The following is a 14,499-nucleotide window of genomic DNA, read 5'->3' on the forward strand; positions in this document are numbered from 1 at the left end:
ACTTTAATGCTTTGTCTTCAATAACTTTAATGCTTACCATTCTGACTGGCTTTTCCATTTTAATCACAGATTTTGCTAGTGAAATCTATTTTAACTTTTCTGTGTCTCATGACTTGTCCCAAATTGTCACCTTCCCTACATGTTTTACTGATAATGACCTTCATCAACCATCTTTACTTGATCTTTTTCTCATTTCTGTTCATGAATCATGTTCTGTTTCCTCTTCTCCATTGGGTTCTTCTGATTATGCTGTTGTTGATGTTGACATTGATTTTTCAGTGGTCTTTTATTGATCATCCCTTCCATAGGAAGACGTCTAACTATGGGAAGGCTAACTGGGATGAGCTTCACAGCTTCTTATGTTATGTTCCATGAGGTCCTATTTTAGTTATGCTTCCAAATGATACAGCAAAGGTGGTTACTAACTGGCTCCTTGTTGGAATTGATACCTGCCACTGTAGGATTACCGATAATGTACTTGAGGGACCTTTTCTCGCCCTCTTCCTCCCTTTGCTAGCTCATTTCCTCCAATTCCAGCTACTATGATTTCTAGATGACAGCCGCTCTGACCAGACATAATGTTAGGTGCGCCATTGAATTTTGAAATTTCAACGTATCATTCCCCTTACCGAAAGGTGGAATTAAAAGAGTTTCAGAGAAAGTACCCTTTGAAAAAGGACCTTAAATTAAATAGCAAGAAAGCTATACAGAAGATGAATTCATTTGTTGAAATAACCTTTCAAGGGTCATTTTTAGTCCAAAGAAAAGAATAATAGAGCCAGAAACCTGTGCAAGATTCCGAGGAACCCCTTTTAAAGAGAAAGCCGGAGATCAAAAAAGAAAAGTTAATTTTGTGCTTCAAACCTTGTGGGAATTACCAGAATCTATGGACAACTGGCAGCAGACATGTCAGGAGATAAATTGGAGGAAAAGCGAAAAGGAAACTCAAAAAAAATTTTTGAAGAAGAAAAACTGGTTCAGATATCCTGAGAAAGATTTTGTCTAATGGACAAAAAAGAATTTTTAATGTATGTAACTTGTTATTTGTAAAAAGAACCATTTCCTTTTTTAGCATTATATGCAACTCTTCTATGGTTTTAATTGTTTTTATAATTTAATTTGTGTTGCTTTGGTTAACATTGTTAACTTTGCATATGGAAATAAAAGCAGCTAGCCCATTTTATGTTAATAAAAACGAATTGAATCACAACCAGTTGTAGCTCATTTTTGTCTGCACTTATTTTCTCCCTTTTTCCCTTTCTTTCACCTTTGTTACACAATTTTGTTAATGACCAAAATATTCCGACATTTTGTTTTATTGTGAGGCCGGTTGTCTGGGGACAATCGACCCAACAACTAACAAGGTAGACACGGGCAAAAATCAAAACAGCAAAGAAGAAAGATTGTTCGGTTAAAGATAAGGGTTCGCCTTTGCCTTTTGCAAAGGAAGCGAAAATTCATATGATCTGGATGCTGGTTGTCCGGAAGGTCGCACGTCACTGGAGGTTAAGGTCTGGAGGTCTGAAACAGGTACTCTAGATGTAGCGTGGTTCGGGGTTGCTCACTAGGTCTGGAATGATCGGCTGGACATCAGGGCGATCCAGAACAGACGGTGGACACTGAGAATGCGGGGGTCAGTATTAAGGAACGGATGAAACTGAGAACGTAGGGGTCAGTGTTAAGGAACGGATGACACTGAGAATGGAGGATCAGTGGTAAGGAATGAATTACACTGAGAACGGAGGGTCAATGTTAAAGAATGAATGGTTAGTAGGGAGCCAGGTGCAAGCAAGGTTGCAGGCCAGAGGAACAAGGTGTGAGCGAGGTAGCAGACCAGAGGTGCGAAGTGCAAGAGTGGTTACAGGCCGGAGGAGCAAGGTGCAAGCAAGGTTGCAGGCCGGATGAACAAGGTGCATGCGAGGTTGCAGGCCAGTGGAGCAAGGTGCAAGCGAAGTAGCAGACCAGAGGTGCGAGGTGCAAGAGAGGTTACAGGCCGGAGGAGCAAGGTTGCAGGCTGGAGGAGCGAGGTGCAGGCAAGGTTACAGAAAAACTGCAGGAGGAAGCTGGAGGCACTGGAGCGAGCTGGAGGCATCAAGGGCTGGAAGGCTATGGGAATGAGCAGGAAGCCGCTGAAGTAAGCTGGAAGCGCTGTAGACTGGGAGTGAAGTTCGCTGCTGGTGGGTCTCAGGAGGCAAGCAGTAGTGAATCGCATTAGTGAAAATACTTATTAGCCCTGATGAGGGTTAGTTGAACTGCTGCTAAGATGGCTGCTGTTGCTGCTGCTGGAATCCTTCGGCGCTGGTGGATTTGGTCAACATGACTGGTAGCGTCAGTTGTCACTCTGAGAGCCTCCTTCTACTCCCCGACTGAGTTTGTATTTGTTTGTTTCTCCACTGAGCAAATTAGGTTGCTTCAGCTGAGATGCCTGATTGGGCCGAATCGAGCTGTATTCATTTGGCCAGCGTGATGTTAGTGGTGTCGCTCCCAATAAGACAGACTCTAATTAATTCCAGAACGAAATTTAGGCAATCAAAAGGAGATTGGGAGTTTGTTGATTCCATTTAAATTAATTTCATCTAAAAGTAAAAGGTCAATTGCCTGTTTTGTTTGATATATTTGAATTCCGACGTGCGGAGCAAAGTCGATGATAAAAAGAAAGGGAAAGTGAATGTATTCACTGAACCCGGATATTGTTCATACATTAGCTCACGTTAGCCAATCGTGTCTTTTGTTTAAGGTAAGGGAAGGCGAAGAGAACAGCAGGGGCAAAGAAAGAAAGAAAAATGGAGGCAGTGATTTTGAAACCACGACAGTTTCATACTTCCCTTGCTGTGACAGTTACAAATTGCATTGCTAGAATTCTTCCCTCCCCTACTCTTTTAAAATGTTGTAACATTCTAGTCTTCTACATAAACTTCAGGATTATTGTATTGAAAGAAAGAACTTAATGGTGGCATCATTAAGTTCTTTCTTTTTGTCAAAGATTGGATGACGTATCTTCATTTTCTTTTCCTATGAATGCTGGTGTTCCCTAAGGCTCTATTCTAGCCCAACTCTGTTTCTTCTTTTTATAAGTGATGTTTCATAGAATATCATTAAAAAGATGAACATCTATGCGTATGATACTACTCTCTATTCTGATGTTGCTTTTTAAATAAGAAATAGGGTAATAGAAATTAGTTAATAAAAAAAGAGTATTTTCTATTTAATTTTATTTAATTAATTGGCCGGTATTTGTAAATTTGACTGTAAGGAGTTAAGTGTTTTAACAAAAAGTGTCCAACAGAATAATCGGATTAAGATGTTATTATGTGGGTAGAAATGTTATTTATGTATATATGTGTGGGTGAGTATCTGGAGGTGTCGGTTTGAGTGGCATGTGTATATGCGCATATATATATATATATATATATATATATATATATATATATATATATATATATATATATATATATATGTAGAGAGAGAGAGAGAGAGAGAGAGAGAGATGTTATTTGTTGTTGTTTTTGCAATACTTTATGAGTGAATTCAATTATTCACAAAAATGCATTTTTACCTAAATGCGAGTTGGGAATATTTTTCCCTTTAACCAATTTGGTACCCCCATATGGGGAACGGCACATATATTGTTTGTTTGTTTTTTTTTTTAATATAATTATTCAGTGACATGTGTTTCGTCATCTACGACTCATCAGAGTGGCTGAATCTAGCGAGATTCAAAATCGAGACCCCACAGTAAGGAGTCTAAACTCTTACCGCTTGCCCATCCTTCATGACTGCTTGGATATATCGTGATTTACTTAGATGTTATTTGTTTTTGTTTTTACGATACATTTTGAATGAATTAAATTATTTACGAAAGTGCCTTTTTACCTAAATGCCGTAATTTCCATCTCTAACATACATAAATTTTTCAAATACTGGCTCCTGCCTTATAGTTTAATCCTTGTTTCTCCTACTACTTTTTCTAAATTTCCTTAATGTAGTGCCATTATAACCCGACTTCTCATTACTACTGGTATCAACTTTAAAACCATTGCTTCAATTGGCAGTAATGGTACTGTTGCTTCGTTCATTGCACTATTGTCCTATTATTCTTTTATTCTTTGATTTTTGTTAATGTCAATGGTACTCTAAATTTGTAATTTATGACAGTAGTACTATTATCTCCATATATCATTTTAATTTAATCATTTCATTCAAATTTTATTACTGTATTTTATCTTAATTATCATTATTAATATTTATATTATTGTTGTCATTGTTGTTATTGTTATTACTAGTATTATTACTATAATTTTATTATTTTTCGAATTTATTTTTTCCCTTATAATTATTAGGATTAAAATGACCTTGTAATTCACTCCCACCTATCATATCATGCTTTTTCTTTTCATCTGGGCGATTTCTGGTATCTGTCTAGATGCCTACACAGTTGTGCATTCAACTTGATTTAACCTCATTTTCAAATATAACGTCTGTTTGCCTTTAGATGCCTGACCAGCGATGGAAGCAGATGGGCTGGGTAGCTTTCAGTGACTGAAATCTAAGATCTATCCTTGCATTTTTTGGGCATTCTCGGCGACTACAAGTAAATTTTTATATTTTTTTAAGCTACATTGTTCTCCAGGTAAATCGGATTATTTTCATTTTGGACTTACCTCCGTATTTTTGCCCACATTGAAATTCTGACTATTTAAAAAAAAAACTTTTTTTGCTTCTTGGAATTACCATCAAATCTTCAAGCATTCTGGACTTCCTATATTCGGTTTGTTTTCCCATTTTCACATGTTTTAATGGATATGAACATATAACAATTTTTTTTTTTTTTTGCATTTTATGACTTGTAACAGCTGACACCCGCTACATCACAGGCAGGAGCTACTTCTCTCGACGAGATTTGAAATTCATTTTCTCGCTGACTTGTCCAATCACAAGCCAGCTCTCTATCACGTGACAGAGTATATAAAAGGTGAAATCTGAAACCATTAATCCTTTTTCTTGCTGCTTTCCCAGCAGTACACATCGTCTGGAGCTTCAGCCCCAGGTAGAATGGGAGTACAACAAGCTAGCTATGACTCTTTTCTAACTCACCTTTATTTCCACGTGCTGTTCCCACACAAACTTTATTTATCATTCTACAGGATCACCCTCGTCGGCACACACACACACACACACACACATACCTCTCATGACAATACACAAACACACTGAAATTTTTGTCCTTTCTTTCTCCTTTAATCGGCTTCCTTTGTTCCGGCGACTACTAGCTATAAACACTTGTGGACGGAACTATTCTCTCCTTCAACCAGCCGGCATTACATTAATTCTATCTTTAAACACTTTTCTCTCTCTTTCAATGAACTCTTTTACTAATACGTTTCTCTCTTCTACCAAAGCTACTAAAGAAAATGACAAATAAAATTTGTTTATTAAATGTTAAAATGAGACTTTAACTTTTTTAACTAAAGATTATCATAAAATCCTGTTTCATCTAATGCCATAACCAACAAATTCTAAGCTCGGCTATACTAGTAATATGCTAATATCTTTCTTACCTCTGAAGATAAGAATAGCATTTTTTGAAACCTTGCGGATTAAGGATTTCTTAATAAAATTTTTTGGAAGCATTCGGTTGAACAATAAATTTTCTTGTAAATTTTAATTTACAGTCTTGGTTTCTTTATATATATATATATATATATATATATATATATATATATATATATATATATATATATATATATATCCCCGAAACAGTGTTTCATGGTAAACAACTGATGATCCCTTGAAAAATAAATTATTGGTATTATAGTAAATTCGAGAGCGAGTTGATGCAGTGATTGCAGGTGATTAAATGACTTACTGACTGGATGGTTTTCTAACGAATGATAAAAAATATATTTTTTGTACAGTTTTAAAGGTTAAAAACTTCAAAGACTATATATATATAAATGAAAAATAACTACTTTATAGTTAAATATATAGAGATTTATAAAGAATTAGAATTACAATTACCGATTCTGATTCTTTATAAATCTCTATATATTTAACTATAAAGTAGTTATTTTTCATAATTACTATAAAAACACATGTGAAATGTGGATATATTTTCTAAAACCTAAAAACACAATTGTGGAGGAGGGTATGATCTATAGATTTTAGTTTTACTGGTAGTTTAAAATTAATAAATATTCACTATTTTATCATAACTACTAGCAGAGGAAGATTTTGTTTTAAACAAAATCAAACAAAAAATGAAAAGATAATTAAAGGAATCGTTTTTGGCATCAGAAAATGGACAAAAAAATTTTCCAATTTTAATACTGATTCTGATACAATGACAATATAATAATATTGTTGATTCCAATTAATCATATTATATATATATTTATATATATATATATATATATATATATATATATATATATATATATATATATATATATATATATATTGTTGATTCTGATTTATCATCCTAAAACTAATATTTACACACACACACACACACACACACACACACACACACACACACACATATATATGGAACTCATTCCATTTGTGATTTTTCCAATGAATTCTGCCTTTTGGATCATTTTGGACCGTTTGGAACTTACCTGTTGGATTGGAAATTTTTAATTCTATCGTGTTTGGATTTTACCATTCTTGGATTTTTTACCCTTCACCGGACTATCCATTCATGTGAAATATTTTTATCATTTTTCTTTTACCTCCTACTCCCCTTACCTCACCCTTTTTTTAACCAAGCAAGATGTTTTACTTACTTGTAGTTTCACTAAATACTTTTACATGCAAAATCTGATCCCGCATTTTGCTAATTCCTGCCCTCAGATGAGAAGGAGAGTATTTCTTCGAAACTCCGCGGATTAAGGACTATCCACTTATCTTGTGCTTCCTTTTTAAAATCAAATATGTTTTTAATTCTTTTTCAAGATGTCTTTTAACATGTTTTATTGATCATTTGTTCATATATATATATATATATATATATATATATATATATACTACCCATGACCCGTTGGGTCAGTATGTTATATTAGTTATGGAATTAATGTATGAGCATGACACTTGTGATGTACAGAAAATAGTTTTTTTTTAACATAACAAAAACATTTCTATGAAAGTATATTAAAATGAAAAAAAAATATAGATAGATTTCTATGAGTTGTTCTGTTTATAATTGTTTATTTTAAAAAAAAAACTTACAGCCATTGAATAATAAGTGGTTCGCCATACTGATAGGTAAATGTGCACTGAACAGATACCATGATACTTAAAGTTAAATTCAATTTTTGATATATCTTTTAATTTAAATGCAAAAAAAAAAAACAATTGGGACACTGAAAACGTACACAGTAAAACAATATGTTTTATTGTCGCGTTATTTATTTGTAACACAATGTAAAAAAAAAACATATTTTGGAAGTTATTTATTTGTTGGTAGTGTAGAAGAAAATGTATGAATGTTTTTTTAATATATATCATATATATGAAACACGTCGATGGTTATGCATATTATTTGTAATCATGTTTTGTGTTTGCTTCCCATATCTTGAAGTTTTTTATTCAATAAATTTAAGATATTTGCTTTTCTAAGGATGTCTGTTTGTTCGATCGAAACCGGCCTAGCGATTTGTGTTAATTTGTTTACACTGTTATGGGTTTATGTTTATGTACGCATGTGCAACCGGAAGTCGTGAACCGGATGTTGGGCTACAACACACATTACAAGATCATTTGAGTTTATATATATATATCTATATATATCTATATATATCTATATATATATATATATATATATATATATATATATATATATATATATTCCGAAAATTTAGATAAATCACCGGTACTGTAGTTTCAAGCCTGATCATAAGGAACCGTTTTAGGTACCCATATCAAGCTCTCTTAAGCTGATACTCATTTGTTTTGGAACCGGAAGTGGAAATATGCACATGCATTACAAGATATCGTGCAAATCTCGTTTTTTTTTTTTTTTGTTTTTTTTTTTAACCTTAAATTTCAAATGATTAAATTTTAAAAATTGTCCATTTAATATTCTGGAGTCAAAGAAAAAGGAAAAAAAAAAGGAAGAAGAAAAAAGAAAAGAGAAGCCTTGTATATACTTAAGTGTTTCTGTTATTTATAATTCTAATAGATGTGAGCTATTTATTGCGTCATGTATGAAAAATATGGTTTATTAAATTCATTAATGTCAAATTTTTTCCGATCTTAAATGAAATTGTTTTTATCCTAACTCAATTTCTAAACTAGTCTAAGGGAGAGAACCTTGTAAAGGCCTGATCGATTTTACAAAACTTTTAAATCTGATATTTTTAAGCTTAATTCAAATGGATAATAATTATTTTTATTTTTATTTAACTTTATTATTCTTCTTCTATATGTACTATATAAAATATGATTATATTCTCCTTCAACTGTCCTATTTGATATGGGCCAAGTGTAAATTTCTTTCAAATAGTCTGAAGAAACTTATATTATTATATTATTAAATATAGTCTTTGTTTTTGGGGAAATGCTTATCCAAAAGCCTAAAGAATATGATACATTATACTAATAGAAACCTTAAAATTATGGTCCTTCCCCTCCCCTCTCTCTCTCTCTCTTTCCCTCTCTCTCTCTCTCTCTCTCTCTATATATATATATATATATATATATATATATATATATATACATACATACATACATACATACATATATTTACTAATCAGTATAATAAAATAAAAACTTATAATTATATTTCTCTATTTTTTAGCTATTCAATATAATAAAATAAAAATAAAATAAAAATAAAAAATAAAAAAATTTGGAAATCAGGTTTTATCTTTTTTCTTGTCCCAGTTTATAAGAAGTACTCTCCTTCTTTGTGTGTATTCAGACATCCGTTTCATACATTTATAGTTTTTTCCCTGGATCATGAATTAACCGTAACATTGCAACATCAAATGACCTTCACGATTTGAATTTTTAGCCGATATTTTACCTATATATATATATATATATATATATATATATATATATATATATATATATATATATATATATATATATAGTGTGTGTGTGTGTGTAAAAGAGAGAAAGACAGAAATAGAGTGAGAGAGAGAGAGAGACAGACAGACAGACAGACAGACAGACGGACAGACAGAGACATAGAGAAACCTGCTTATTCTGTGGGGTATCATTTTCTTGAGTTTTCAGATATCGGAAAGTTGAGATTTTTATCAGGGGGAAATATAAGTGTTGACAAATAATATAAAAACTATTAAGAAATATATTAAGAAATATATATAAAATGTAATCAAGGCAAAATAAACTTTTCTTTTTAATAATAATAAGCAAAGACATGTTATGGAGTGTTCATGTGGTAAGGATGTCAGACAGTTGACTCTCCAAACAACTCCTTTATGGCGAGCTTGCCGAGGGAAGGCGTCTGGCTCAAAAGCATAAAATGAGGTTCAAGAATTGTTTGAGGTCCACCTTGAAAAAATGTGAGATGGATGAGAAAACCTGCGAGAGTCTGGTGTTGGATTATGGAGAGTGGAGAAGGGTCTTGCGGGGAGGTGCGGGCAAGTTTGAGGCTGATCAAATCCAGTATGGACGGCTGAAGCATGATATTCGGAAAGGGAAAGCGCAAGAAGCAGTTGATGAGCTGAGGCACCAAATTGGTTTGGAGTGTGAGACATGCGGAAGATTATATCTGAGCAGAGCTGGGATAATAAGCCACCAGACTGCTCATCAGCGCAATGGGCCACAATGGGTCTTGTGTTGCCAGATCTAACTTGTGTCAACTGCGCGCAGATGTGCAAAACAGCAGGCGGTTTGAAATGGCATTTGAATGTTCATAAAAGTGACCATCAAGCACGTGCTGATAGTGGCGCTCATGTCTGCAGCATGTGTGCCAAAGAATGCTAGAGTTTGGTAGGGCTTAAAAGCCACTTTCGTGCGGCTCATCACTGATCAGTCTTCATGTTTCAATTTTTTAATGCTATATCAAGTAATGGCAATATTCGAGAACGAATTTGCTGCCATCATGTATGTATGTATGTATATATATATGAATTCAAATGATGAAAACTAAAGTTTCAATATGTAGTGCTATCCCTGCTCTATGCATCTGAAAATTGGACCTTATACCGGTCACATATAGAATTGCTTGAGAGGTTCCATCAACACTGCCTTAGACATATTCTTGGTTTAAAGTGGGATAGCTTTGTCCCTGATACATATGGCCAAAACAACCAGTATTGCTACCATTGTTATTAAGAACCAGATGCGTTTGGTGGGTCATCTTATCCGGCTTGAAGACTATCGTCTCCCAAAACAGTTGTTCTCTGGTGAGCTCTTTCTTGGCAAAAGACTCCAGCACAAGCCCAAAAAACGTTTTTATGATAGCATTAAGGAGAGTTTGGTGAGCTTTCATATTCCTGTTGACAGTAGGGAGTCCCTAGCATATGATCGCAAGCAGTGGAGGACACTGATATACAGGACGCAGAACACTTTGAAGCAGCCAAAATAGATGGAGCGAAGCTCAAGAGAGCATGTAGGAAATGCCAAACCCTGCTGCCCAATCATAGAAATCTTTGGATCTGTGAGGTGTGTGATTGGGCTCTGTTATCTAAGGTAGGTTTTGTTAATCACACAAAAGCGCATGATGGTATCAGGTTCTGCTGCTGTGAGTTTCATCCAAACCAATGAACGTTTTCAGTGTCATATCTGTTTGAGGATGTGCAAGTCGCTGGCAGAGCTGAAAAGTCTTTGGGCACATGGACTTTTAGTGACTGAGGGAGTGGCACTCGTTTGACAAGACATTGCAATCATCATATATGTATGTATTTAACAGAAGATCATGACCAAGGTTTGCCCATTGCACATATCGTTTTTGTTGGACATGTATTGTTTTTGTTTATGAATTCATTTAAATTGATTTGAACATGAATAGGTAAAAGAAATTAAATTAATTGACCCATCATCACCGTCATCATGATCGCTGGGGAGTTCTGCCATTTTGGATGCTCCTTTGGTTTAGGATTTGCACAGACACCAAAAACTCATGACCACCTGTTTTGCATGTCATGTGTGTTGGGTTTATTTTTATTTATTTATTGTTGGGACTCTGATGAACAGTGTGTGTCTGGTACTGTATAACTGGACCCCCACTGCCTTGTGGGCGAAGGGTTTTTAACCAACCAATGTTTTTTTAACCCTGACAGAAACCTCCAGAGAAGCTTAGGCCCTATCAGCTGCGGCATGCATGATCCACCAGAGTGTGGAATATGCTCTGGTGCCCAGCAACCTAACTACCAGACATGGACCAAATAGCATTGAGGTGGAGAGGGTCCAGTAAGCTGCTGTGAAGGCAACCTTTCTAGGAGAAGCAAATCTCTGATTTTAAAAAAACATAAAGCGGAAGACCAGTACCTGCACTAGGCTGGTCTGCAGTTTGACTTGTTGCTGGCTATCTTGCTCTTGCTTGTTGCTGGATGTCAACATTTTGAAATGAGAGAGAGATTTAGCTGTCATACAAAGCTAAAACTCTGCAATAACATCTTTGTATAGATACCCCCTCAGACATTTGTTTATAAAAAAAAAATGTCCTGTGGTGATGGAATAGTTGTGACACGTGTAGCCCTACCAAACTCTGGCATGAGCGCCACTAGCAGCACGTGCTTGATGGTCACTTCTATGAACATTCAAATGCCATTTCAAACCACCTGCTGTTTTGCACATCCGCCCGCAGTTGACACAAGTTAGATCTGGCAACACAAGACTGTAATAACTGATCTGCCAATATGTATGTATGCATGCATGCATGTATGTATGTATGTATGTATATCTATGCGTATATGTATGTATATATGTATGTGTGTATACATGTGTATGTGTGTTTGTATGTACATATGTATATATATATGTTTGGGTGTGTATGTATGTATATGTATGTATGTGTATAAATGCATATATATGTATGTGCATGTATATGTAGGTAAATGTATGTGTGTGTATGTATATGTGCATGTATGTGTACATATTTGTATGTGTATATGTATGTATATATGTGTTTGTATTTGTATATGTGTGTATATATATATGTATGTATATGTGTATGCATGCATGTGTGTATGCATGTATGTATGTGTATGTATGTGCATTATGTATTGTGTATATATGCATATATGTGTCTATGTTTATAGATGTATATGTGTGTATGTATGTGTTCATATGTATGTATGCGTGCATGCATATATATGTATGTATATCAATAACCGTCTTCAGTGTCATGTCTGCTTGAGCGTGTGAATTCGCCAGCAGGACTAAAAAGTAATTTTCGGGATCATGGACTTTCAGTGTCTGAGGGAGATGTTGTAATCATCATATATGTATATGTATATGTGTATATATATTTATATATGTATATGTGTATGTATATTATGTATATGTGTGTATATATATATGTATCCAATGTGTGTATATATGTATATGTGTGTATGTAGGTATATATGTATGCTTTTTGTGTATATATGCATGTATATATATGTGTATATATATGTATGTGTATGTGTGCTTGTATGTCTATATGTATATATGTGTACATATATGTATGTGTGTGTATGTATATCTGTCTATGTATGTCTGTCTATGTATGTATGCATCAATGTATGTGTGTATGTATATGTATGTATGTGTATATGTGTGTGTCTATGTATGTGTATGTATGTATGTACTGTGTATGCATATATGCATACATGTATGTATGTATATGTATGTGTATATGTGTATGTATGTGCAGGTATGTATGTATGCGCGTATGCATATATGTATATACATACATATACATGTATGTGTATATATGTATGTATGTATATATATGTGTATGTATATATGTACGTATGTGTATATATGTATGCGTGTTTATATATATGTATGTATACATGTATGTATATATATGTATGTATACCAATGACCGTCTTCAGTGTCATGCCTCTGCTTGAGCGTGTGAATTCGCCGACAGGACTAAAAAAAAAAAGGTCATTTTCAGGCTCATGGACATCAGTGTCTGAGGGAGTGGCTCTCGTCTGACAAGACGTTGCAATCATCATGTATGTATGTATGTATGTGTGTATACTTATGCTTCCCATTACTTTATGCTTATCGTTACTTTATGATTAAGAAAAAAAGAACAAATTCGAAGGGAGAAGAAGAAAAAAGCTGGTGATAAAAACAAATCACCGGTTGGCAAACCTAAACTGCTTAAGGAGGAGATAGGCTTTGTCTATCGCCCGGCTTTCATACTCCTTCTTTGCCTATTGGCCAGGCGTAGAGGTACTATCACAGGGACTCGTCTGAATCACCCAGTGGTTGACCTTGTTTCCTGACTAGGGCAATGAACGTCGCTTTTCACCGCTCCTGCCACATCCCATCCCCCTAAACTGGACACAGTGGGGTGCTTCAGTGCCATATATGTCGGTGCAGTTGGACTGGGCTGGCTTTGCCTAATGGATTGAGGGTACCGGATTGACAGTTCCTGGTTGCTGTTTCCGACTGATAGTACAGGAGCCCTAACTCTTTGGTAGCGCTTAGAGAGGCTGCTCCATCAACAGTTGTAAAATATCGGGATGTTTGTAGTGCCATGTCGCGCATGGAAAGGGACCCTGCACTCATCCCCGGTGGACTTTCCTGAGGTCACAATCCTGTGGGTGAGGACAGCTGATGGTCTGCTTCAATTGCATGTCTGGTATTCTGCACAACTACTTGTCCAGCACCCCCTCACTCACTCACCCTAACTGAAACCTTTAAATAAAATGAAATGACAGCTCAAGAAAAAGTTACCCTGAGGCTTGCATTTACTAATATCTGCGGGCTTATAACTAACTTAGATGATGTTGAGTCATTTCTCCTTGTAAACACCCCGGATATCTTAGCATTAAGTGAAACTAACCTTCACTCCTCCATTCCCTCTAACCACTTTAACATGCCTGGTTATCTCCCAATCTACCGTAAGGACTCGGATAGACATATGCATGGGCTTGGAGTCTCTATTCGTAACACCCTCCCCCTGACTAGAGAAATAAAACTAGAATCAGACGACCAGGCCTTTATGTGCTTCAGACTAAATATGCAAGATAATATTAGCTACTTGTATTTTCTCTACCGCTCTCCCTCAAACCAAGACTGTACCCTAATAAACAAAGTCTCAGACAGCATAGATATAGCACTCTCCCTCGATACTAGCGCACAAATACATGTATTTAGTGACTTCAATGTCCACCACATTAACTGGCTATGATTCTCTAATCACACAGATGTAGCTGGTAGCACAACACATAGCTTCTCTATATCCCATTCCCTATCTCAGTTGGGTTTTTTTTTTTTTTTTTTTACATAGGCGTCACCACATTATCAAGGCCAAGAGGCCACTCAAGGATAAGGGTTAAAGAGTGTACAGTAGAAATTGGACAA

The sequence above is a fragment of the Euprymna scolopes genome, chromosome 43 (genome assembly GCF_053919585.1).
Source record: "Euprymna scolopes isolate OS-2025 chromosome 43, ASM5391958v1, whole genome shotgun sequence".
Taxonomy (NCBI): domain Eukaryota; kingdom Metazoa; phylum Mollusca; class Cephalopoda; order Sepiida; family Sepiolidae; genus Euprymna; species Euprymna scolopes.